This window comes from Chiloscyllium plagiosum, chromosome 7 (genome assembly GCF_004010195.1).
Source record: "Chiloscyllium plagiosum isolate BGI_BamShark_2017 chromosome 7, ASM401019v2, whole genome shotgun sequence".
Taxonomy (NCBI): domain Eukaryota; kingdom Metazoa; phylum Chordata; class Chondrichthyes; order Orectolobiformes; family Hemiscylliidae; genus Chiloscyllium; species Chiloscyllium plagiosum.
The window spans coordinates 79,256,587-79,281,387 of NC_057716.1; the positions used below are offsets into that span (position 1 = coordinate 79,256,587).

A 24,801-nucleotide genomic window follows, 5' to 3' on the forward strand; every position below is an offset into this window, starting at 1 on the left:
AATAGGAAAGAAAGAAGTGAACAGCTTGGGATACACTAATGTACCTTTAAGAAATGAAACATTTTTAGATTTCAAAGTCCAAACAAGGCACCCAATTTACACACAGTCTGGCCTCAAACAAACGTATGATAATGGCCTGGTCATCTGTTTTACAGCTATTATTTGACCATTGAATATTGATCACGACACCAAGTACAGCTCCCCAGCTCTTTTACAACTGATGGGGCCTTTTATCTCCAACTATTAGGGAAAACAGGAACTTAGTTTAACATTTTATTAGAAAAATAAAATACTCAACAGTGCAGTACACAATTAGTATTGCATTATAGCATTAACCAGGTACAATGTATTCAGGTTTTTGAAGTGGGGGTCTTATGCAAGAATACCAAGAGAGGTACAACTTTGATGATGCTGCTGTTTGAGTGCAAACATGCATTACCATCAACAGAATATCTATTTTTAAACTTCTTGATTGTTTTCTAAGTTGTCAAATTCAACTAACCATTCAATGCCTACGGGCTGAAGTTGTATAGCCCAGTTGTGATAAATAAAAGAATCACATAGCATCAATTTGCATGTTATTGAATTAAAGATGCACATGGGTGTGGTTAGTGCTGTTAAGTATACCTTTCTTTTAAAAGAGGTCATGAAGTCATTTGAGCAGTGACCTAAATACATTTTTTAAAAAAAATAAGGCATTTTATTTCAGTCAATTGCCTTGCAATTTGGAGGTGCCAGTGTTGGACTGGGGTGTATAAAGTTAAAAATCACAACAACAGGTTATAATCCAACAGGTTTATTTGGAAGCACTTGCTTTAAGAGCGCTGCTCCTTCAAACCACTACTCCACAACCACCTGATAAAGTAGCAGTGCTCTGACAGCTAGTGCTTTCAAATAAACCTGTTGGACTATAACCTGGTGTTGTATGATTTTTAACCTCGCAATTCTCTGTAGTTTTAATGAGTGAAGTGTGTGTACTGCTGAGTTTCTGACTGGTAAACAGAAGAAAAGCCAATATCTTCAGATTTGACTTTCAGAACAAAAATTAGGTATTTCTTTCAGAGGTCCCAGGAGTTTCTAGCTTTGTCATTCTCCTGCTTAGAGAAACTATGGTTCAGGGCAAGCAGGTCACCTCTGCAGAAGTGGGGTTCTTGACTGTAAAACTGACAAGCGAGGAGAGTTTAGACAGAAGTCTTCCAAGTTTTCAGAACTGGAAAACGTTCGGCATTCAGAATTGTAAAAGATTCATGCCAGCAGATGCGAAAAGGAATATTAAAATTGTCTCCACACTTAAGCAAAACAAACTGGAAAAACAGTGAAGCTTGTTTTGTAAAATGCCGTGATGAGTGATATTCTTCTTAGAATGAGTATCTAATGGATAGCATTTGGAAATTGATTGAAACTGTGGGTTGATGTTGGCATTAAAATCTTTCTAACTTCTGTATAGAATTGATTATTTCTTTTGAACAATCAGCTTACATGCTATTGTTAAAGAACATCTGCAGCCTCGCATGAATATGCCTCAGTGACTAAATACCAAGGTAAAACGGACTTCACGAATTAAATACACAATCTAGCAAATCAGGTTTCATTCTGGGATTTGACTCATTATTACTGGAATTAAAGCAATCTGGTTACCTACATAAGTTCTTCGAGGGAATACAATATATAATACCAGACAACCTTTGAAGATGAGCATCAAAAATATTGATGTGCAAATATGAAAGCATTTTCAGTTTTTGCAAATCAGCTAATTCATTAGGAATTTTTAAAAAGTCACAAACTACTGTTCGTGCATCTTTAGCAAACACCATTAGAAATCAAAGAGTTATGCGAAACATTTGTTTGATCTCCAGTTCTTGTTTCCAAAGACTGGGACATTGACTTTAACATGATCAGTCTACTCTACTGGACTAAGTACTGTAGTGACTTAATATTATCTTCTCAGGATGGCTGACCAGGAGACTCTCCTGCTCTTACCACCTACCATTCACATTTAGATAGCTTATGGGCTGATAGTTAACCTGTGGGGTCATATTATGATCGCACCTTCTGTGGCTAACAAGTCCTGGCGCAGAACTCAATCCCAAATCTTCTAGTCCAGTGTAAGAGACGCCACGACTGTGCTGCAAGACCTCACATCTCACACGTAGCTCACACCATCTCCAACACAATATTAGCAACGTACATTTATATAGCAACTTCAACATTCTAAAATATCAACTTGTCTCACAAGAACGTTAATGCAAATTTTACAACAGTCATATAAGGGCATATTAATAAGAGGTGATCAAATGTTCAAAGAGCTGGGTTTTCAGGGGAATCTGAAAAAGAGGGAGGAGTAGAGAGAAAAAAAATCAGTGCGTTGGGCCAAGGCAGCTGAAGGCATAGCTGCCACTGAGATCTTAATTAAAATTGTTAAGGTGTAAGACATCAAAATTAGAGGAGGGCAAAAATATTGATAATGAGGCTATGAAGGAATACAAATGCAAAGATTTATATTCCAGACTGAAAACCAACCAGAATTCACTAAGTGAAGCAGTATTAGGGGATCAGAACTTAGGATTCAGACAATAGAGTTTTGCCCATGCTAAAACTTATGCATTGGAAGAAATAGGAAGGGATATATGTGGAAGTGTGGGGACTGAAGGTTTGCTTTGACCAGGAGATCATAAAATTAATATGTAACACTATAATTATTAGCAGCTTACTGATGTCAGTTGCTGGAATCAAAAAGGAACAAGAGTTCACCTAGATGGCATATTGTCATCAAATTTTTGTGTCATTACATGGAAAATGTGGTGGGGTTAAGAGAATGTAGAATCAAGCATCTGAAACTAAAATTAGAAACCAAAAAAATGCACAATCTGCATTTCTAACTTTAGCAATGATAAGATTGTTAAGCAAAGTGGAAGCCTCCAAGGAGTACAAGAGTTGTAATCTTTGACATGAAATAGAAAGTTATCTAATATCACTGCTGTACATATTGGGGGCAGTCTTGGTTACTTCAGGTTAAAGTCTCTCCTTTGGATGATGGCTTCTATTTTCTGATATGTGATTTCATTAAATGGTGTGCAGATATCAATAAGGTACTCAGAAAATCAGTTGCCCAGTGGATTGACATAACTTTGGTCAAATATAAGACCATAAAAAGAGACAGAAGCAGAAGTAGGCCATTCATCCCATCAAGTCTGCTCTGTCATTCAATGAGATCATGGCTGATCTAATAATCCTCCACAAATTGTTGGAGAAACTCAGCAAGTCTGGCAGCATCTGAAGCATAAAGTGACATCTTTGATCATTATTATAATTACAATTTTGTTTGTGTTACAACACAGAGAAAGATAGTCAGACCTAATTGACCTCCCTATCCCTGTATTTGCAACATAATAAAATTAAATCATTCAACGCTGCTCAAAATTGGCCCAATTATTTCTAATCAGCTTTTTTGAATAACCAACACCAAACATCAAGTTTATAGCTTAAACAAAAAGAATAACAGTTTATCAATAATACAGTAACTTTAACAAAGTTAAACAAGATAATCTAGTTGTTATCTATAATTGATATAAAATTTCTTTTGGCTCCAGACCCCACTCTCACTGAGACAGACACAGATAAATCAGAAAAATAAAATGAATGAGATGTAACTGGCTGGTTTACTTAAGTTGTTTTTATTAAAAAAAACAAAGAACAAAGAACAAAGAAAATTTACAGCCCAGGAACAGGCCCTCCAAGCCTAAGCCGATCCAAATATACTGACTAAACCTGTCGGTCAATTCCTAAGCGTCTGTATCCCTCTATTCCCCATCTACTCATGCATTTGTCCAGATGCATCTTAACTGAATCTACTGTGCCTGCCTCTACCACCTCTGCTGGCAACGCATTCCAAACGCCCACCATCCTCTATGTGAAGTACTTAGCGCATGTATCCCCCTTAAACTTTCCACTTTTCAACTTGAAAGTGTGACCTCTCGTTATTGAATCCTTCATCCTGGGAAAAAGCTTGTCTCTATCCACCCTGTCTATACCCTTTATGATTTTGTAAACCTCAATCAGGCCCCCCCCTCAATCGCCTTTTTTCTAATGAAAATAAACCTAACCTACTCAACCTTCCTTCATAGCTAGCACCTTCTATACTAACGCAACATCCTCATAAGCCTTCTCTGTCCCCTCTCCAAAGCATCCACATCCTTTTGGTAATGTGGCGACCAGAAGAGTGTGTAATATCACAGACACATGGGATTGTATCTTCTTTGGTTTCTGAAGGCACTGGCCAATGCCAGTAGCTTCCAGTGGGTTCTCAGGAATATTCACTGAACACTTATAACTGAGATTCTACTCTCTGAACTTTAAATAAGTTGATCACGGGAGGATCACGTGAGAGCAATCAGAAATCCTTCTTGACACTTTGGCAGCCACAGTCCTTCTGATAAAGTGCACAGGTCGAAACAAATTCATATTTTGGTTTCTCGGCTTTTTATCCTCAACATGCTTTTGTTTAAATTGCTTAGCATCAGCCTCCCTGTAATGGCCCCTATTAACATTCAAACATCTGCCATCTGTTTGAGCGTAAGGTATTTCTGTAACTGAAAAATCTACAGTGTTCTTTGAATAAGAGTCAATATTGAAATTATTTAAAACAGAGATAGTTAAGTTCTTGATTGCCAAGGGGATCAAATGTTATGGGGAGAAAGCAGGAAAATGGGGTTGAAAAATCCTATCAGCAAGATTGAGTCTGCTCCACTATTCAATGGGCTGAATGACCTAATTTCTGCTCCAATATCTTATGGTCTTCTAGGTCTTGCCTCGGAGAAGGTCAGGCAGCATCCAGGGAACAGGAGAATCTCCTGTTCCCTGGATGCTGCCTGACTTGCTGTGCTGTTCCAGCAATAAAGTTTCAACTTTGATCTCCAGCATCTGCAGACCTCACTTTCTCCTTGCCTCGGAGAAATATTGGTTTATTCATTTTTTAAAATAAAAACTAGAACAAGCTGTTGTTCACAATTCACAGTTCCAAACTATTCACCTGAATTAGCATTCAGTCCTCCGAAGATACATATATGCAAATGACCCCCATGATGAGACGGTGGGTTGCAGTTTGCTATGGTAAAGTATCTACCATGACCTGACATTAGACTTGCTCTTAATTAGGTTTAAGATCAGTTTTAGTTTTTTTTAGGCACGCTTTAATTAAACAAAAGCTTGCTGAAAGTTCAAGTTGATATTGTCATGACGACGTAAAAAAAGCATATGGGAACAAAATGAACAGACAAGGAACTATGTATTTCCTTAAATAATCAGATTTCTGGATTGTAAAAGTAATTGAAAAGCAATTGCACAGAAGAGTGAGTAAATTCAATGCCGAATCCAAACAAGTGAAAAAAAAGTGAAAAAGGATGATGGAATTCAGATGGGGAAAGAAATATAGATGATAAGGAAATGTTAATGTTAAACTTTACTTTTTGAGAATCAGAGAAAAAAATAAATCTGAAGAAATGCAATATAACAGGGAACTTCAATACCAGAGGAATTGACTTCAGTAACTACTGCAAAATTAAGGATTGTTCCACTGCAATTACCAAGAGATATTCATGCTCAGTTGAGTTTTTTTTATCTCCCATGTAAATGCAGCTTCATGTAGCCATTCCATACATTTTATAATGTTGAGGCAACCAACAAAATGCAATTTCACAGAACTAATTGCAAAGCAATTCAACTCACAATGGATGTGTGACTTTACTCCTTTGCTCCCTTTGCTATGGCATGAATAATGTCGAATTTCACAATTACTTTGACAGCAGACTCATTGTAGTCAGTCCATTGCAGTTGCAGTTCCTGCTGTATTCACCAACTCTGCTATTAATAAGTTAGTGGAGGATATAAGACGTACATTTAATGGGAATCTTGGGATTGAGTGCATGGAATTCATCGTAACCCAAATTGCTACTGCTATGTTATCACATAGTGACAAGAGAAGTAAAAGTACTGGTAAGTAGAGGGAAAAAAAAATCACACCTTCGAGATTGGAAAATGTCTGACCAAATGGTTCAACTGCATTGTGGTCAGCTTTAAAATTCAGCCAGTTTATTTTTGTCGTGGCTGTTTATAATATTACTAAGTAAACCCTGGAGGTCATTATTCTTCCAAGATCTGGAGCCAAAGAAAGACACAAACAAACCACCATCAATTCATGAACAATTAAATTTAAAAATATTTAATTTTGACTCAGTTTGGAGAATTTTGTAGCTTTTTTTGTCTATTTTTAAATTGTTTATTACTGTTCTTTTTTACTCATGTTACTCATATAATGCTATATATTTGCAGCTCAAAAGTGACTTGCCATCAGTTGACTTACAACATGCAGAATTACTTTCATCTTCCTGGCAACAGATGGAAAATTTGCACATCAGAAATAAAATCATCAGTCAGTGTCATTAACCTTCAAAACAATCAGCATCACACTGACTGCTCGTCAATCATATCCTTGCCCCTCACACAGTATTCCATAACCAAAGTGAAATAATTGCTGGCAATAGCTCGGAATTGATTAATATAAAATGAAAAATATTAATATGACACCATGTATAGAGTAATTTAAAAAACTAATCAAAATCTTAATTTTTTTTAAATATTACAATTATTTAAGCTGGTTACTAATATTCACAACACAAAACACTGATGGGAATTCTTTTCTGTTTAGTTCACAATGAAGCATGCACACAGATCACCACTCTAAATGGTCAATATCAACTCGAGAAACTCAACATTTCTGACAGTACAGTATAGGAAATAGTGAATAATAAGAAAAACAAAACTGGCAGTGTGTTGAATGCAGCAATTCATCCAAAGTTTTTGATGACATTAATAAATCTGCTAAGCTATGTGACTGTCATCAGAATCTCTTGAATGAATTAGTACACTGCAACTCACTGACAGCCATCTATTATGGTGCATGTCATTCAGTAAAGCTGTCAAGTATCACCCATTTGGAGAAATCTTCATTAATTTTGCTTAAAAATGCAACCCTTCAAACACAATCACAGTTCCACGTGGTTAAATTGGTTTGTGATTTGTCTCATTACCTTGAATCATAAAACTCAATTTTAAAAGTCTCAATTTGCAGATGATGTGCTTATTTAAAATCAAATAAGTTTTGCACCGCATAAAATGAGTGAGTGCTTTTTTTTTTAAGGTCATGTTTTGTTTAAAGATTAGATTAGTGTGGAAACAGGCCCTTTGGCCCAACAAATCCACACCGATCCGCCGAAGTGCAACCCACCCAGGCTCATTCCCCCACATTTACCCCTTCACCTAACACTACGGGCAATTTAGCATGGCCAATTCACCTAACCTGCACATTTTTGGACTATGGGAAGAAACCAGAGACCCCGGAGGAAACCCACGCAGACACGGGGAGAATGTGCAAACTCCACACAGTCAGTCGCCTGAGGCAGGAATTGAACCCAGGTCTCTAGTGTTGTGAGGCAGCAGTGCTAACCACTGTGCTGTCCCACGTTGTTTAGAGTACTCCTTCATTTAAATCGCTCAAACAATTTTTGCAATATTAATTTCCTAATGATATGAAGAAATGATTCCTATGACATTTGACACCATGTTTCTTTCATATGCATTCTTAATTCAGTACAACCTTCTCATCTTGCCCAAAAAATTAAATAATGAAAATAGTAAGGCAGGGACAGAAACATTACTATTTGGACTGAAAAGGAATAAATGGAGAGAACAGCAATCTTTAGTCAATTGCTTTGGAGTGTGCAAATGATAGCTGATAGAGGCTAATGGAAGGGAATGCACATTTGCCAAATCACTATTGTGAATACCAAAACTATAATTGTTTTTTCATATATAACAATCATTGAAAATGGAGCAATATAACAATCTTCAAATATGCTTCAACTTTAATGTAATAAAATGTTCCAAGGTGCTTCAAATTGCCATTCTAAAACTAAACTATGGGGCTGAGTTACCTTGCGATATTAGGACCATATGTTGAACAGTTTGATAAAAGAGGTAAGCTCAAAAGAGGTTTTTTTTTTAAAGAAAGCAACATTGTTAAGTGCAGAAGATTGGCTTGGTTATTCCAGGAGTTGAGAATGAAAACAGAAGTCGTAGTCACTAATGAGGTGTGGGAGGAGACCAGAATTATAATAGTACAGTTATCTTGGAGGGTTCTGGGATTGCGGGAAACTATGCTGTTAAAAGGAGGAGTCAGGGTTGAGCAGATATGAAAAACCACTTAAATTTTCTTTTAAAAGCCAGCTCGGTTGAGAGATACCAACAACAAAACAGTATTTGGTGCCTGTGAAGATACTGGTAGCAGTTTTTGACAACCTCAAAATCTGGAATTTGTTAGAATGGTCAGTCTGAAAATAACAAAAGGTAATGATGAGCATTTCAGTAGTATATGATGGAGGCAGTAACACAAACAGACAGTTAGGCAATGCTATAGTCAAGGAAATAGCTGGGCTTAATGATGGTATTCATATGTGGTCAGAAGCTCACCCAGAAGTCAAACACAACACCGCTGTTCTGAATGATATTGTTCATCCTTAGACAGGTGCTGTGGTCTGGGATGGAATTGGTGGCTAGAGAATGGAGAATGTGCTGGGGATTGAATGTGGATTTTTGCTCCCAAGTCTGACACCACGAGTCAGGGAATTTTGATTGACCCTGCATTCAAATTAATATCTATACAGAGTGGCAGGTTTCTACTGTGAGTCATCACCTGGATGAAGTTGGCTAATTCTCAACCTGTGGGGTTTTCGATATGCAGGGCAGGATGTAAAACAATGTAATTAAATTTAGAGTGCAGAATTTGCTTTGTTCTTTTCTTCCTTGACACCATTCTGCCTCTTCATTAACATGTTGTGACTTGAAACCAAAAAATAGCTTGATGGACAAGTTATTGCTATTCTGAATGACTTCCTGATGAAGGGCTTTTGCCCGAAACGTCGATTTTGCCTGTCCTCGGATGCTGCCTGAATTGCTGTGCTCTTCCAGCACCACTGATCCAGAATCTGGTTTCCAGCATCTGCAGTCATTGTTTTTAACCTGGTAGTGAACTCTTCCCAATCATTAATGTCAATTCTTCCGTGCTTCAAGCCAAGCTTCAGCGTGTCTTTGAAGTGTTTTATTTGCCCTCCCTGAGAGCATTGGTCATGTCAGTGTTAAGGAAACAAGACTTGGCAGCAAACATCAGAGTCATAGCCTCGCTGGCATTAACCCCTCCCTCCTATCCCCTCTCCAAGAAAGTTGACAGTTTCTTCTTTTGGGGTAATGGAGTACTTTAACAAATAAAATGTTTGCTTAACATCTTGGTCAGAGTCAAGGGCTGGCACATCAGCATTAATGAAGGCAGTGTATTGGCTATGGTTGAGTTCTTGGTCAAACGGATGAAAATATCCTTTCCCTGGATGGAGAAACAGTTGCAAGCAGGGGAAATAATTGGGTGAGTTTGCCTTGGTGAAAACTCACACCCATCTCACCACCTTGGTAATTAATGTTAGACAAGGTGCTCAATGGGCAGTTTTCTCAGCTTTCCAGCAATTAGGCCCTTGAGTGGTCAACTAATCACCACTTCAACTCACCACCACCCGAGTAACATTGTTGTCTAATGGGTAAATAAGATGTCTGTTTCAAATTAAAGAAAAGCATGAGGGACATTGCACAAAGCATTAATCTTTTCTCGACAATAAAAGAAGCAGATTATTTTCTTAAGTTCTTTTGAAATACTACAGCTTTTAATATACATGCTTCAATCCTGATTTAACTCTAAAATGTATAGAGAGAGAGTAAAGGATGATTTGTACATTTCATTTTCTGGTTTGTTGTCTGACAATTCTTCAGTGTGATGGGGTCCATGCTCTGATTGATTGAGACACTGGTTTTGGAAGCCTGGAGATTCCCTTTTAATTGATTCTGGCAGCCAGTTACATCAGGAAAGGGAAAATGCATATCACAGATCCCTAGACATGTGGGTAGCTTCTTCAAGGCCAGTAATGAACAGTATCACTTTCAAATCCACAGTGAAATCCATACAAACTTGTGGTACTTATGTCTATTCTAATATAGCTGAAGAATATAAAGAAAATGCAAAAACGATTTTTGAATTGATTTAGTGCCCACATTTTAAATTGATAGATTGCCCTTATGTGATATATGACAATCTGATTTATTATTTTATGAATCAGAAAAGACTGACAGCAGGAGAGGAATTTTACTAGCAAATGAAATCCAGGTATCAGGACTGAAAGCAGGACTGGATTTCCAGTGGAATTCAGACAGGACCCTGGCAGAGAAGACGGTGCCAACAGCAAATTAAAGACGCTACCTCTGAGTTAAATACGGCATGCAAGGCTATGGGGTAAGTGCTGGAAAACAGGAGTGGATTTGATTGATTTTTTTTTGACTGGCTCAGACTCAATGGGCTGAAAGGCCTTTTCTGTGAGCACTACCAATTAAATGCAGTGGCCTCCTTGTTAGAGTGGCTGGCCCATTCAGAGGGCCAGCAGCTTGCCAGTCCCAGCAGGAGCACTGATAAGGATGGTCGCTGCTGAAGCTGCAGGCAGGAAACAACAAAGAAAAAAAAATGCCCTCCATGTTGAGGCACCATCAAATTGCAAATCAAGTTTAAAATGGCCAGGAAGGCAGGCCAAAACAATCATTTATGGGGGCCGCAGTGTTGTTGCTGAAGCAGCCATTGCTGCTGGGCATTCCCGCGTCGTGGTCCATCTCTAGAGTTTTGGTAAAATTCAGCCCGAAGGCAATTGTGCAACAATTTCCCAGAAGTAGTACAGATTGTGATGCTCAAAATATAGACAGAAACTGTGCATCATATTGCTTCATATTAATTAATTAAGAAATAGGTGGCTTGATGGTCACATAGTGAATCATTAGTTCCTTGAGCTTGAACTAGCATGATCTGATAGAGTATCAATTATAACACTTAAAACTCTGGAATATTTTATGACTTTTGATATTACACACAACTGGCATAAATACAAATAATATTTCACAGGTTTCAATTGATATATACTATTTCCTCCTCAATTAATTTCCTTCTAAATTAAATCTCATCTTCCTTGATAAATATTTGCAAACATTTCAGAACAAGAAATTGAATGAAATGCAAAATATACATTTCAAGATTAGTTTACTCTTTTGTAGCAAAATTAATCTCTGCTTCTTAGGAGCAGCCGATGTACTTAAATGGTTTCAATATACAAATAGTGTTTATGGCTTTGGTCGAACAGATACAGTTTATTTTTAGTATATTTTCCAAGATAGTAATGTTTCAATTCTTGCATATTAAATTATAAATGTTCAGATTCATAGTAGCAAAATTATCCTGAGATTTTTAATATAACCTAGAGAGAGATGTGCCATAGTTCAAGAGTTCACATCACAGTAGATAACACTATTTTGCAGATTAAATGAAAATAATTACACTTATTAAAGTCTCCTCATGTTTTAAATAAAGTATATAATTGACAGTTTTTTAAAAAAGTAACCATTCTGATGAGAATTAAAAAATATCCCATCATCAATTTTCAAATTCAATGTACATTTTCTGTGGCACCCATGTAATTGTACATTTATGATGTGTTTGTGCGCGCTATTGTGATCAAAAATCCATTTTCATCACTTTGTTTAATATGGTTTTACTATTCTACTCATGTTCGACCTGTCTGTTTTAATTAACCATCAAACTCACTGTGTGTCAGATAAAGGCTTATGAGTGACACAAGTTACGAGACGGGATCATATATTTTTTGTTAATTATCTGCACTCTTTAGACCAATAATAAATAGAGCGTACATTTCTTTGAAAATACATTAGAATAAATACATTATTCAAGGCTTAATACTCACTTCATTATTAGGCAAATTTACTTTAAGTCTGTTAAAACTATGGGCAATAGCCATTGAGCAAGGCTTAAAGAGACTCCATGAAAAGTGTAAATGAATGTTGCTAACCACAGAACACATTAATGTAGCAATTCAAAATAGAGTAATTCACCACTTCTCACTATTCTCCTGAAACACTGCCTCCTTCCTAAATGTTTGCATACTGTTTACTGTGGGCTTTGAAAAGGAGTACAGTTCAGTTTTCCAACTATAAAAGCAGCATATTCACGATAAACTTTACCCAATGTGTAAGCACATATATTTTCAACGGCAGCCACTTCTTATTGGAACACTGGGGCTAATTGCAGCATTGTTACTCTTTCCTGTCTGAAATGAGGCAGCCAATCCTTTGTAGAGCAGGCACTGGATCTTGGCATCTCACCAGTCTAAATGTCAAGTTCTTCAATGAATAGAAAATACTAAGCCAAATTGGAGTTGCGTGTGGCTAACTAAAATTTCTTCTGGTTCTTCTTTCCTCGCAAATAAAATCAATTCACTGAACAAATTTAATGGAGATATTGGACCTTGCAGGTGAAGCACATCAGTTGCTAGATCCCCACATTATCAAATACAGAGGCCAATAGAATGCCCCATGGGCTCTCTGAAACCGAATGGGGCTGACCTACATGAAAAGGGACTGGAATTAACATAAGAGCACAGACTTGTTAGTACTGTGATATTTCATTTCCACAGAAAATTGTTCAGAGGATTGATCACCAGTTTCTTTCTTTTAAGGTATGTCCAGAAGTGCTCTTTTATATATATATATACACACACACACACTCTTGAATGCTTTTGTTCTGCACCACCAAATCACCCCAATACTGTTCATATATCATCCACTATCAAGGAATCACAGAGTGTCCAATTAATCAATTTACTTGCAACCCCCGACAATGGCAATGCAGTAGAATATCACAAAGGATAAGGGAGAGGAAGGAAGAAAGGGAGGGACATACGAATCTCTGCACCCACTGTAATGCCCACCTCTCTCTAAACAGTTTTGATGAGCATTGTGCACTCCCTCTTCAAGAATATCTGGGCAGGAATGGAGTTAGGAAGAAGGGCAGAAAGTCAGCACCTGTGAATTACTCTGCTGTCTGCTGCCTGGACCTGTTAAATGATCACCTCAGTCAACCAGAAGCAGACCCACAAGGATCTCCTCCAACTTGCCTACACCCCTCCACACTGGATGCCTAAAGATCAAGAGCATGAGTCTGAAATGTAACCAAAAGAACAAAAGACTTCTCAAACAACTACAAAAGGTTTGCCCATAACCAATTTATGTATGGTCCATGGAATCAACAGCACTGCAAAATAAACTCTTTTTTTCCTTGTTGCATTTCTGTACATCTCAGCTGTTTCTTACTTGTAGCATTCTCACCTGTAAATCAGTGAACTCTTGTGGTGTAGTAATAGTGTCCCTATTTCAGAGCCAGGAGGTCTGAATTCTAGTCTCATCTATTCCAGAGGAACATAATAACATCTTTGAACAGATTGATTAGGAAGTCATCTTTAAGTCAGTGGGTTCAAGTCCCATTATGGAGACTTTAGAAAAAAAAAAGTGTTGACTATTCAGTATAGCAATGAGGCAACGTTGCATTGTTGGGGACATCATCTTTCCCAATGGAAACTAGAACTAAGGGCATTGATGTATTTCAAGCAGAGGTTAAAGATCCCAGGGTGCCATTTTAAAGATGAGGTGAATTCTCTCTAGTGTCCTGGCTGATATTTATCACTTAAAAGAAAATCATGAAAAATAGAGCAAGATTAATTCCATGTCATCACATTTCTATACACAAGTTGTCAAATTTCTCACATGATAATAGTGAATATATTTCAAAAGGTTCCTCGATTGGCTATGAAGAATTTTGAAATGTTCTGAGCTTGTGAAAGATGCTATAAAATTGCACATGTTTCTTGTTATTTTGTATGCGTAAAATTATGTAAGATAGTAATTTATAATTTTAAAATTTAAATCATACATGAGAAAGTTATAACCTGGTGTATTTTAAAACAATTGCTCTAATGACACTGGATTACTGCATTTTACAGCACACAACATCACCTGTTCAAGGCAAAATCCAGTGAACATCTTGACAGAGAATAATATTCCCTATTTGCTACTTTATAGTCCATTTATAAAACCTAAGCAGAAAACTGGTCAAATTAACTCAGTCTGAACAATAACCCATAGATGCATTTATCAATGGAATTCAATTGACAAAGGTAGCAGAAGAAAAAGATTTGGTCAAATAAACTGACACAACTTAAATTGTAAAATCAAGCTTTGATGGTTAAACTTTTGTGGTATTGCAAAGCCAAAAGGTAGTCATCAGTTGAAGCTGGGTTAGAGGGCAAACAGAAAAACAGAAATTGCTAGAAAAGCTCAGCAGGTCTGGTATCATTCATGGAGAGAAATCAGAGTTAATGTTTCGGGTCCAGTGGCCCTTCCTCAGAACTGATGGTAGCTGGGAAAAAGTTGCTTTTAAATCCAGAAGATAGAGTTTGGAGGTGGGCAGGGTGGGGGAATAAGGAGTAAAGACAGGTGGATATAGAGCCCAAAAAAGTGAGAGGACAGTTGCACAGAAAAAGGAGTGGATAATGATCAGGCAGGGAGGGTGGTTGGCTATTAATGGGGACTATTAGTGGCTAACAATGGGTTGTGTGCAATAGCAGGCGGTGATAACAGAAGGTAAACATTTGCATCACACTGCACTGATGTGAATATGGTCATATTTAAATATTGCATTCCAATTCTTCACTTCCTGTTTATTTCCAACTATCATTAAAATTTGTGCCTTTGAACTAATACTTTTCCTTTCTACTAAACACTCATTTGCATTACTATCCAATGGCTACATACTTAAGCGACTGACCAAACTAATTTATCCTTCCCTCCCCCTCCTTAAAATTGCCTCACTTTCTCAAGACAGACAACAAAACATCAGAGACATCTTCATTAGTTTCTATTGGATTCTCTTCTTCCTATGTTTTTCTTAAGAACGTATTGCTTCGTTTCTAAATTCAGCTCAGGAAGGAAAGAAGCAGTTCATTTGCCTTTCTTACAGTATTCTTCTATGTGTTGCATCATCACAGCTATTCAAAATTCAAAGTTCGACCTCACAAGCATAAGGATTAATATTGACCTATCGTAAATGTCAATAATCATTTTGAGATAAACAGTAAGCTTCAAAATTCTGTTGCATATCAAAATTTAAATGGAATCCCAGTCTCACTTCATTTTTTTAAGTCAATTTTCATAGAAGGCGAGGTCTAGCAAGATTTTGTGCATTTTTTCAAAATCATTTTGTTAACTACCTACCTACCCTGCCTCTCTGGCATACCACTTACCTAACTCCAGTCTCATCTTACCACCCAGAACAAGCAGAGACTGCTGGAGTATCCCAAATGGACCAGCACCACTGCTGCCCATGCCAATTTTAAAAGCTAGCTCCTGACATTTGTTCTCAACATGGCAGACAAGGGAAAGTTGGTACTCTTGTGGGCAGGGACCTGGTGGATGCAGTAGTGCAAATGTGGAACTTCCTCTCACCTCAAAACCAGATCATGCTGTCAAAACTCAGGACATTCTCAGTCATCTGTAGCAATGCAGGGTGAATTTCAATGACTTTTTTCACACCAACAGTGTAAATGTCACCATTATCTATTCAAAACCTCTCTCACTGTCACTGCTACATTACCCATCCCTCATGAAGTTTCACATTCTACTACTATGCCCTGTAACATCTTCCTCACACATTATCAAATGTCCCAACCCTTGACACCATTAATCCAGTGTGCCTGCTCACTCAGGAGTCTTTGATTCGGTTGGCTGCCTTCCCTATGCAGCCAGAAGCATAGATTGAGCCAATGGATGGAAGGTCAAGCTTATTTGGAATATTATTTTAAGAAATAAACAGGACTGAGATTTCTTAAGTACCCTGGACCTACAGGTTTACAACCAGATTGGTGAAGCACATAACTATGGATAGACTTCATACACTGAAAATCATCTTCCAATATTTCAAAATTAAGTTTCAATGAGATTAACTTGGGGAGGCAATGGTATTTTTGCTGGGTCCAGAGACCCAGGTAATGGTCTGGAGACCAGGATTCAAACTCTGTCATGGCAGTTGGTGGAGTTTGAATTCAATTGATATTAGGAATTAAGAATCTAACGATAACCATGAATCCATCAGCAATTGTCAGATCAATCCAACTGGCTCACTAATGTCCCTTAAGGAAGGAAACTGCCATCCATACCTGGTCCAGCCCACATTGCTGTTGGTCTGGAGTCACAATGTGGTTGACTTTTACAAGATGTCGAGAGGCACAGATAGAGCGGACAGCCAGAGACCTTTTCCCATGGCGGAACTATCTCTCACAGCGGTTGGTGGCAGTGGGGAGGGGGGGATCTTGGTAACAAATCTCCTATGGAAAACTTATCAAAAGCCCTCAAATATATTGCATCCATCAACTCCCCTTTCTCATTAGGGACATTGAAGTGACTCTTGGATAGGCACATGGAATATAGCTACATATCCTTTATTGTACTAAGTCTGATCATAGAATAGGATAAAAGGCCAGCACAGCATCAAGGGCCGAAGAGCCTGAACTGTTCTATGCCCTCTGGGCAATTAGAGATGGGCAATATATGCTGGTCTGGTCCAGTGACATTCACATCTACGAATGAATAAAAAAGAACTTCTAAACTCTTGAATATATAAGATATCTTTGCCTGATTTCTCTTCTTGAAGAGTCCTGCTGTTCTGGAAAGACTTTTGGTGAACCTTTGTTGTCAATGACAGTAGTATCTTTTGAGATTGGAGTCGAAAACTGTACACAGTACTCCAGGTGAGATCGAACTAAGCTCTTATACAAAGCAGGACTTCCTGACTTCTGCATTCAAATTCTCCTGTGATAAAGGTTAACATCCCATTAAAAATTTTCTAATAGCTTGCTGTACCTACACATTAGTCTTCAAATGACATATTGACAAAACACAGAAGTCCCTCGGCATTCTACACTTTGCAACTTCTGACAATTTAAGAAATATACTGCACATCTATTCAGCCTACCAAAGTGGATAACCTCATGTTTCCAAATTCTATTTCACCTTCTTTATTCTTGCTCAAATCAATAAACCTGTTCAAATCCTCCTGAAAAGTGTTTTACACCTTCCTCACAAGAGACATTCTTGCTTAGTTTGTTTCATCTCTATGTATTACCTTTTGGCCTCACCTGTAAAATATTGATATGTATTGCAGGCAGCTTGGGCCCCAAGTACAGAGCTTTCTGGCAAGATGCGAGTCACAGTGTATCAAAGCTAAAATAACCCATTTCTTCCAACTCTCAATCTTAATCCATGCCAGTACTCTACCACCTCAAATATATTGCATCTATCAACTCCCCTTTCTCATTTTTTTGGTAATATTCTCAATCCAACCAATTATCAATTTGGAAATCCATCCTGAAAAATGCCCTATTTTTATCCATTTTTCCATTAATCACCCACTTGATCAATCATTCCAGAATTTTCCCTACTACTGATTTAAAGTTGATGAGTCTGTAATTACCTGTTGTTTTAAAAAAGGTGAGGAGGTGACATTTGCAACCATGCAATTTTGTTGGAATCATTCCAGAATCTAAAAATTTTGGAAGATGATTGTCAATGTATGAAGTCTATCTATAGGCATGTTCTTCAACAATCTGGTTGTAGACCTGCAGGTTCAGGGTACATAAGAAATTTCAGCCCTATTTATTTCTCTAGTACAATATTCCAAGTAGTATTAACCTTCCAACTACTGACTCAATTTATACTTCTTGTTGCATGGGAAGGCACTCAATGTAATCAAAGACCTCTCCCACTCTGATTAGAGTCTTTGCCAACCTCCTCGATCAGACAGAAGATACAAAAAACTAAGAACATATAACAACCATTCTTCCCTGCTGTTATTAGACTTATGAATGGCCTTCTCAAATTTTAACTTTAATGCTGAACTCCTTCTTTGTACACCTCTATTGCAGCTGTAATATTGTATTATTTGCTCTGTTCTATTACCCAAATGACATGGAACGGTATGTGCCTCGGTACAAGTGACAATAATAAATCTAATCAAGTTTTTAAAAAATCCTTCAATTCTTTATCTAATCAAGTTTTTAAAAAATCCTTCAATTCTTTATCCTTCATTAATTACTTGTTAAAGTCTTATTAAATAGAGAGGAAGCATTGGCAAGTTGAGAACAAGGTGATAGGCAGTCAGCAACTTCAAGAGCAGCAGGTAAAAATGACGATACTCTGACAGGTAGTTACCACCATCAAGAGGAGTGGACAAGGTGCAAGTAAGTTTTTAGAGTGAGTTTATATTTATTCTACGGGTAACAAATGGTTTTCAGAATTATGACAAAAGTCAGCCAGGCTACTGAAGCATATATCTGACTCTTACGCATGAGAACATGGTTATACCAGGTGTCTCAGACAAAAAGCATCTACAGGAAGTACCATTGGCTCCACAATTTTGAACTTCAGGTTTCAGATATTAGGCAACAACTGAAGTCATTATTGTGTAATGACAAAGCAGAAGATAATATGTTGATCAGCGGTCCGTCGCAGACATGGATGAATCTGTTCCACTCTCAAAGTGAATCCATAGGTGCTGTGCAGACCAATGAGGCTACCATAGGCTCTGTTATACCTGGGGCAGGTGGTAGTCACAGGAAGGGGTGGATGATGCATTGATGTGGTAGCGCGCTCTTTTTGCTGGGCTTCCACTTTTTCCCCGACACCAATTCTTTAGGTGGTCAATGCCTCAGTAATTCCCAGATGCTTTTGAGAATGCTGCTTTTTGTCAGTGAGGCCTTGAGGATATCACTGAAGCACTTCCTCTGTCCATCTGGGGCTCACCAAAGCTAGGAGTAGAGCATCAGCTTGTGGAGTGTCATGTTGGTCATGCAGATGACATGACCAACCCATCATAGTCATAGTCAATCAAAAGGTTGTCAGTGCCTCGACACTGGGGATATTGACTTGAACGAGATGTTGGCATGTCTTTCTTCCCAGTGGATTTATGGAATCTTGTACACTGCTCCAGTTCCTTGAAGTATCTGCTGTACACAGTCCATGTCTCAGAGCCATATGGGAGGTCAGGAATCAATGTCTGTAAACCATGATCTTGGTGTCAGATCTGATATTGTCCTTGAACACCCTTTTTCAAATACTGCGTTAGCACACTGGAAGAAATGTTGGACCTCTTCATCAATGGCTGCTTTGGCAAAAGACAATTCCGAGGTACTGGAAGTGGTTAACGTTTTCAAAGGCCCCCCCGTGAAACTTGACGATTGGGAATTTGTTCCACAATGTTCAGAGTGAGACCCGTGCTCTCATATGCCTCTGTAAAGGTGCTGATGATGGTTTGGAGTACATCCTTTGAGATTACACATTCACAAGCATCACCTGTGTACTGCAGCTCAATGATACTGGTTGGGGTGACTTTGGTTTAGGCTTGAAGACGGCGGAGGTTGAATAATTTCCTGCTGATTCTGTAAGTTAGCCCCACTCCAGTAGGGAGCTTGTCAGCAGGGAGATGAAGCAGTGCAGAGAAGTAGATCAAGAACAGTGTTGGGATATAGAGATGTTGTCATAATACCGATTAGGCACAGAAGGCAGAAAGGCAATGTGTGATTACAAAACAATACAAAATGAGCAGGCAGGTTGTATTAATCTAGAACTTCTACCCCTAATTAATATTTTCTACTTCATGAACGCCAAAGATGACAAATGGTATTATTAGCCATCATCAGTGATTGACTTACTCTAGTGTCTGTCATTATTGTTATTTGTTTCCCATTCTCATTTTAAACATAAAGAAATACCTCTCACTTGGAGATAAAATATTCTAAACCTTCAGGGGTTGGTATATTTTTACCAATATTTGTAGAACAATTTTCGTGATTATCCAGAGTCTTCCCTCCCCTCTTAATAAATCCCAAGGAAACAGATTTTCTTTGCACTATAGTTACAGTCTTAATACCCATTTCCTTTCCTGATTGACAGTTTTATGAGTATTCCACTTCCATCTTAGACTGGCATTAAAACTAAGTGTCATTATTAGTCTCCAATAGAACTTCAAGCAATTAGTTCTAATATTTCCTGTCTGATTACAAGTGATGCATATTGTTTTCTCTATATTACTTATTTGTGATTTTTCTTTTTAAAAATTGGTGTCTTTATTCTTTACAATGTATCTCATCTGCAGATTTTCTATTACATAAATCCCTTATAGATTTCCCAACCTATACCTGACTCAGATAGCATAGTTATCTGGCAGACTGTTGCTTTTCGGATTACTTCATTACAAGATGGCGTCAGGGTAAGATGCTCCAGTCAGAGCCTCTCTGCTGACCAGCTCCTTTTCCTTTCTATTTTCTTGCCTCTCTGCTGCAGTTTTTCTTCGCTACCTGCCCCCTAAACTTTTCACTTCTTAAACTATTATATCCCACGTGGACAATTGAGGTGAGACGAAGGGAGAAGAGTTGTGGCTCGAACCTGGGTGACAGTAGAGTGGTTGTGTCCTGAGCCCTGGAGCGGGGTGCAGAGAGAGTTGTGGGCGTAGTCCAATGAATGGAGGCAACATGGCCTTGTGTACTGAAACCCTGCAGGCATGAACTCATGTTGGAAAAGGACTTTAACTTGAGTACTCTGAAGACACTTTTTATTCTCATTCTGGACTTTTAAACTCTGTATTCGCATGCTTATCTACGGTTTTACTATTTCAATTCTGTGACAACAATTAAAGTATCTCTATCTCGGTACCCAATATCTAAGATGGTGCCGAGAGCTGATGTTACAAAGTTTTCACTGCACTCATTGGATTGCGTGCGACAACAAAGGCTATTCTGTTCTATTCTTTGATAATTGATGTTCATAAAAAAATGTTCGTGGGAATACCATTCCATAATACTAATATCCCTCAGACTTTCAAACATTTTCTCTAATTTTAATAATTTAATAAACAGCATTTCTTTATCACAGCTTTGACAAAGGGTCAGTTAGACTCGAAACGTCAGCTCTTTTCTCTCCTTACCGATGCTGCCAGGCTTGCTGAGATTTTCCATCATTTTCTCTTTTTTGGTTTCTTTATCACTTGTAAGTTCTACATATGATTGATTTGGTTTCTCTTCCTTCTAGTCCTAATGTTTATAGTGATAAGCTTCAAGGAAAAGCTCAAAGTATTGCTTTTCTAATAGATTCATAGTCAGTAGATTGTGTCCCCGGGTTGTCAGAAGAACATTCATAACTGAATCAGTCAAAATACTATTGGTAAGGTCCAAGCAACTTTTGTCTACGTTGTCTGCCCACCCATCTTCTCAAAGGAGGTGAAATATCTTTCAACTCCATCATTGGTAAATTTAGGCACTAAACATGGCTTTTAATTGAATTAAATCCTTCAATTCTAAGCTTTTCTCTCACCAAGTCATGTTGTCTAATTTTCCTCGCTCTTTGGATTTAGAACTTTTTAAATTTGCTTGCAAGGTAAGAGATTTATTGACTATTGATTTTGAACTAGCAAGTTTTGGGCTATGCTGAGTGTTAATAATTAATTTGCATGGATTTCTGGAGCCATAATTTTAAACTAGAATGTGTCCCTTCTGGAGTGATAATTTGAGTTTATTATGTTTTGAATCTTTTCTAATCCAAGGGTAAAAATGGAAAGACATTAATTTGCTGTTAGTTAAGAAGAATCAAGAGATGCTGTTTGCTAAAGAAAAACAGATCAATTGGAAATATTTTGGGGAGTATTTTCAAAAGACCCAGCAAGAGTCAAATGCAAGATCTGTTTCTCCTTGAGAAAGCAATGAGTTCAGAACAGTTAGGAAATTGATTACCGTTGTGTAAAGGTTTTAGTTTGAAAATGCCAGACCAGCAATGGTTGGTTATTTTGTGCTAAGGACATTTTTAAATTCAAGCAGGAGACCATCAAACTCTCAAGACAATGCATTCAAAAAGAAGCAGTTGCCAAATTACAGACGTGATTGAAATGATTTGGAGATGCTGGTGATGGACTGGGGTGTACAAAGTTAAAAATCACACAACACCAGGTCATATTCCCAACATATTTATTTGGAAGCACCAGCTTTCTGAGCATCAAGTGGTTGTGGAGTACAAGATCATAAGACATGGAATTTATAGCAAAAGTTTACAGTGTGATGTAACTTTAAAACAGTTCTGCAATTTACTTATGAAAGAACTGAAACCAACATGTTCATTCTAAAAAATGAGATGTAACAAACAATCCAGGTCTTTTTCAATATATCATTTCAGTTGCGTCACACTGTAAACTTTTGCTATAAGTTCTGTGTTTCACGATCTTATACACCACAACCACCTGAAGGAGCAGCGCTCCAAAAGCTACTGCTTCCAAATAAACCTCCTGAACTATAGCCTGGTGTTGTATGATTTTTAACGTGATAGAAAAGAGAATTCTCTTTGACAGTTGAGCACTATAAAGCAATCCCACATGGGATTTTGATGTTTTGATGTTTGATTTCCAAAACTTTCAGATATTGTTACATGTAAATGGCTTGATTTGATCGACAAACTTTTGTTTTACTGTTGAAATTAAATCTTCAGTATTGGATGCTTATGTTTCAATGAAAGACTGTCATATTAATGTAAAAGAAAACAAAATATGAACTATCAAAGTAGATTTTAGAGGAATATCTAACTTTTACAATAATAATATCAGCTGGGATCATAACAAACCTTACATTTCATTACTGTTTTCTTCTCTCTACTTTTTTTCCCCCAATTTAAGATGTATTTTCACTTCTCTTTATCTCTCCAGTTCTCTTTCATTTCATCCTCTTTCCTTCCAATTTTAGGATTTACAGTTCTCTCTCTTCTTTCAAGAAAAGTCATTACCTTTTGTTTCTGTGGTTCAGCAAATGCTACCTCAATTTCAGTTTAAGGTTTCCCTCCTAATTCTAGATGTGTTTTCTGCATCTCATACTGCAAATCATGCTTTTAATTCTACCTTCAAATTATCTGTCAACTTACTCAGTTTAACCTTGTTGATAGATTTCTGATCATCCATTGCTATGTTTTCTACTCAGAGAGAAAAAAAACATTTAAAATCATTGTGATAATCGGATCCATGCAATAAAACTTCACCCCAGCACACAATTTAATGACCACTACCCCCACATATCTCTTTCATAGAGAGCCACAAGTCCCTCTTAAATTCAACAAATTTAAATCCCAGACAAGCCCCTATTTAGGATCCTGCTGTCAGTTCTCCTTTAGGTCAGATCTCAAAATGAAATCTGATTTTAAAAACAATGTTTTTAAAAAAAATTCTGTTAGTTAAAATGGGATTAGTCACAGAGGTATATGCACACAGGGCTGAAGATTTTCGTTATCAACTAAACAAAAGTTTGGTAATACAAAATCATAATTTAAGTTGCAAACACAATATCTAAATTTGGAAGACAGACAGTAAGATCTAAAACATAAAATAAAGTCTCACTTCCTGACATTGTTCTGGAAAGACAATTCCAATGAAATTACCCCCTTACCTCTGTTTCAGTTTACTTTCTATTGACTCCTGACAGTGTTTTGCCATTATTGTGAAGACAATTCAATTAGATCTTTCCAAAACTGCTGATACAACTGTTTCATGAATTAGACAGCCTAATTTTTCTCAGTTCTAATAAACTGAAAGTTTCAAACCAAATGCCCTTTGCTCAGAATGGTACACAAACTAAGCACTTATTTTCAGAAATGCTCTAAATCTTCATTTTAAAAGTGAAGCAAAACCTACTTCTAAACTTCACACTTATGTCTTCTGAACTGAATCACAAAAAGGATAGTTGGTCACAAGATTCTTCTGAACTGAAAATAAAGGAAATGACCTTACATATGCCTATTCTACACCCATAATAAATTCAACAGCATAAACATTTTTCCATTAACACCACTGGCATCCCCGGTTACCTCATCTCTGACAAAGCATTGGATTTTAAATCAAAGTTCAGGGAGGATTCACTGACATTGAAAAATAAATGGAAAACTATTCATAGACGTAATCAATACCCCACTGTAAAATAAATCCACATTCCAAAAATATATATATATTTCTTCCATCACAATGTAGAAAAATCATAAGATTCAGATAAATAAGGCTTGAATTTAGTTCATACCAAAGTGCAACTCTGAGAAACTCCAAAAAAGATTTATGTACAAGTTACAATAACATAAGCAGTGACAGTTATTGAAGGACAATTGACAACATTATCCAAGTACAGGTTGCAGTAATATTCACTAAATCTAATCTTATTTGTTGAATGCAAATCTCAAATCTTAGATTTTAATTCACGTTGTTGTGCTGCATCTCATAGCTAGTATGCCAGCATAACTTTAAGGGAAAGGCATGTGATATTGTTACTGACTTTCAATCTCTGACCTCAAGATTTAAAGGTTTCAGACTTCACCCTAATCTGGGCTACTTCACGAATCTTATACTGAGGAACCCTCAGCATGTAATCTTTTTTGATAACACAACTTTTTTGCAATTCTTTGTCATATGTTATGCCCATGAAGAACTAAATCACCTTGGAAAACTTTCCACAAAAATTCATATGAATAAAATTTCTGGCAGTAAAAGGATAATTGTGCACATGTTAATCCACAAAGATCATAAAAAAAGATTCATTACATCTTCAGGACTCAAGTGCTATGTTTGTTGGAACTTGAGAGTCAAGATGCTGAACTTGATGGTTTTCAGGTACAGGGCTCTATGATAAACCTGAGCCAAGCGGTGAAGGAAATCGGCAGTATGGTATAAACAAGCCGTGGTTAATAACAATTTACAAC

The 24,801-nt window shown here is 37.3% G+C and overlaps 1 protein-coding gene and 1 long non-coding RNA gene across 2 annotated transcripts in view; one reads left to right on the top strand and one right to left on the bottom strand.

Annotated features, from left to right (window-relative positions):
• The window catches only part of LOC122551725 (low-density lipoprotein receptor-related protein 1-like), a 1,892,490-nt gene that overhangs the window by 1,648,037 nt on the left and 219,652 nt on the right, over positions 1-24,801 (bottom strand). The gene's annotated exons all lie outside the window — the stretch shown is intronic.
• LOC122551726 lies at positions 10,022-13,227 on the top strand. Its single transcript, XR_006312177.1, has 3 exons — positions 10,022-10,068; positions 10,212-10,384; positions 12,929-13,227. It is a non-coding gene; the product is annotated as an uncharacterized LOC122551726 (long non-coding RNA).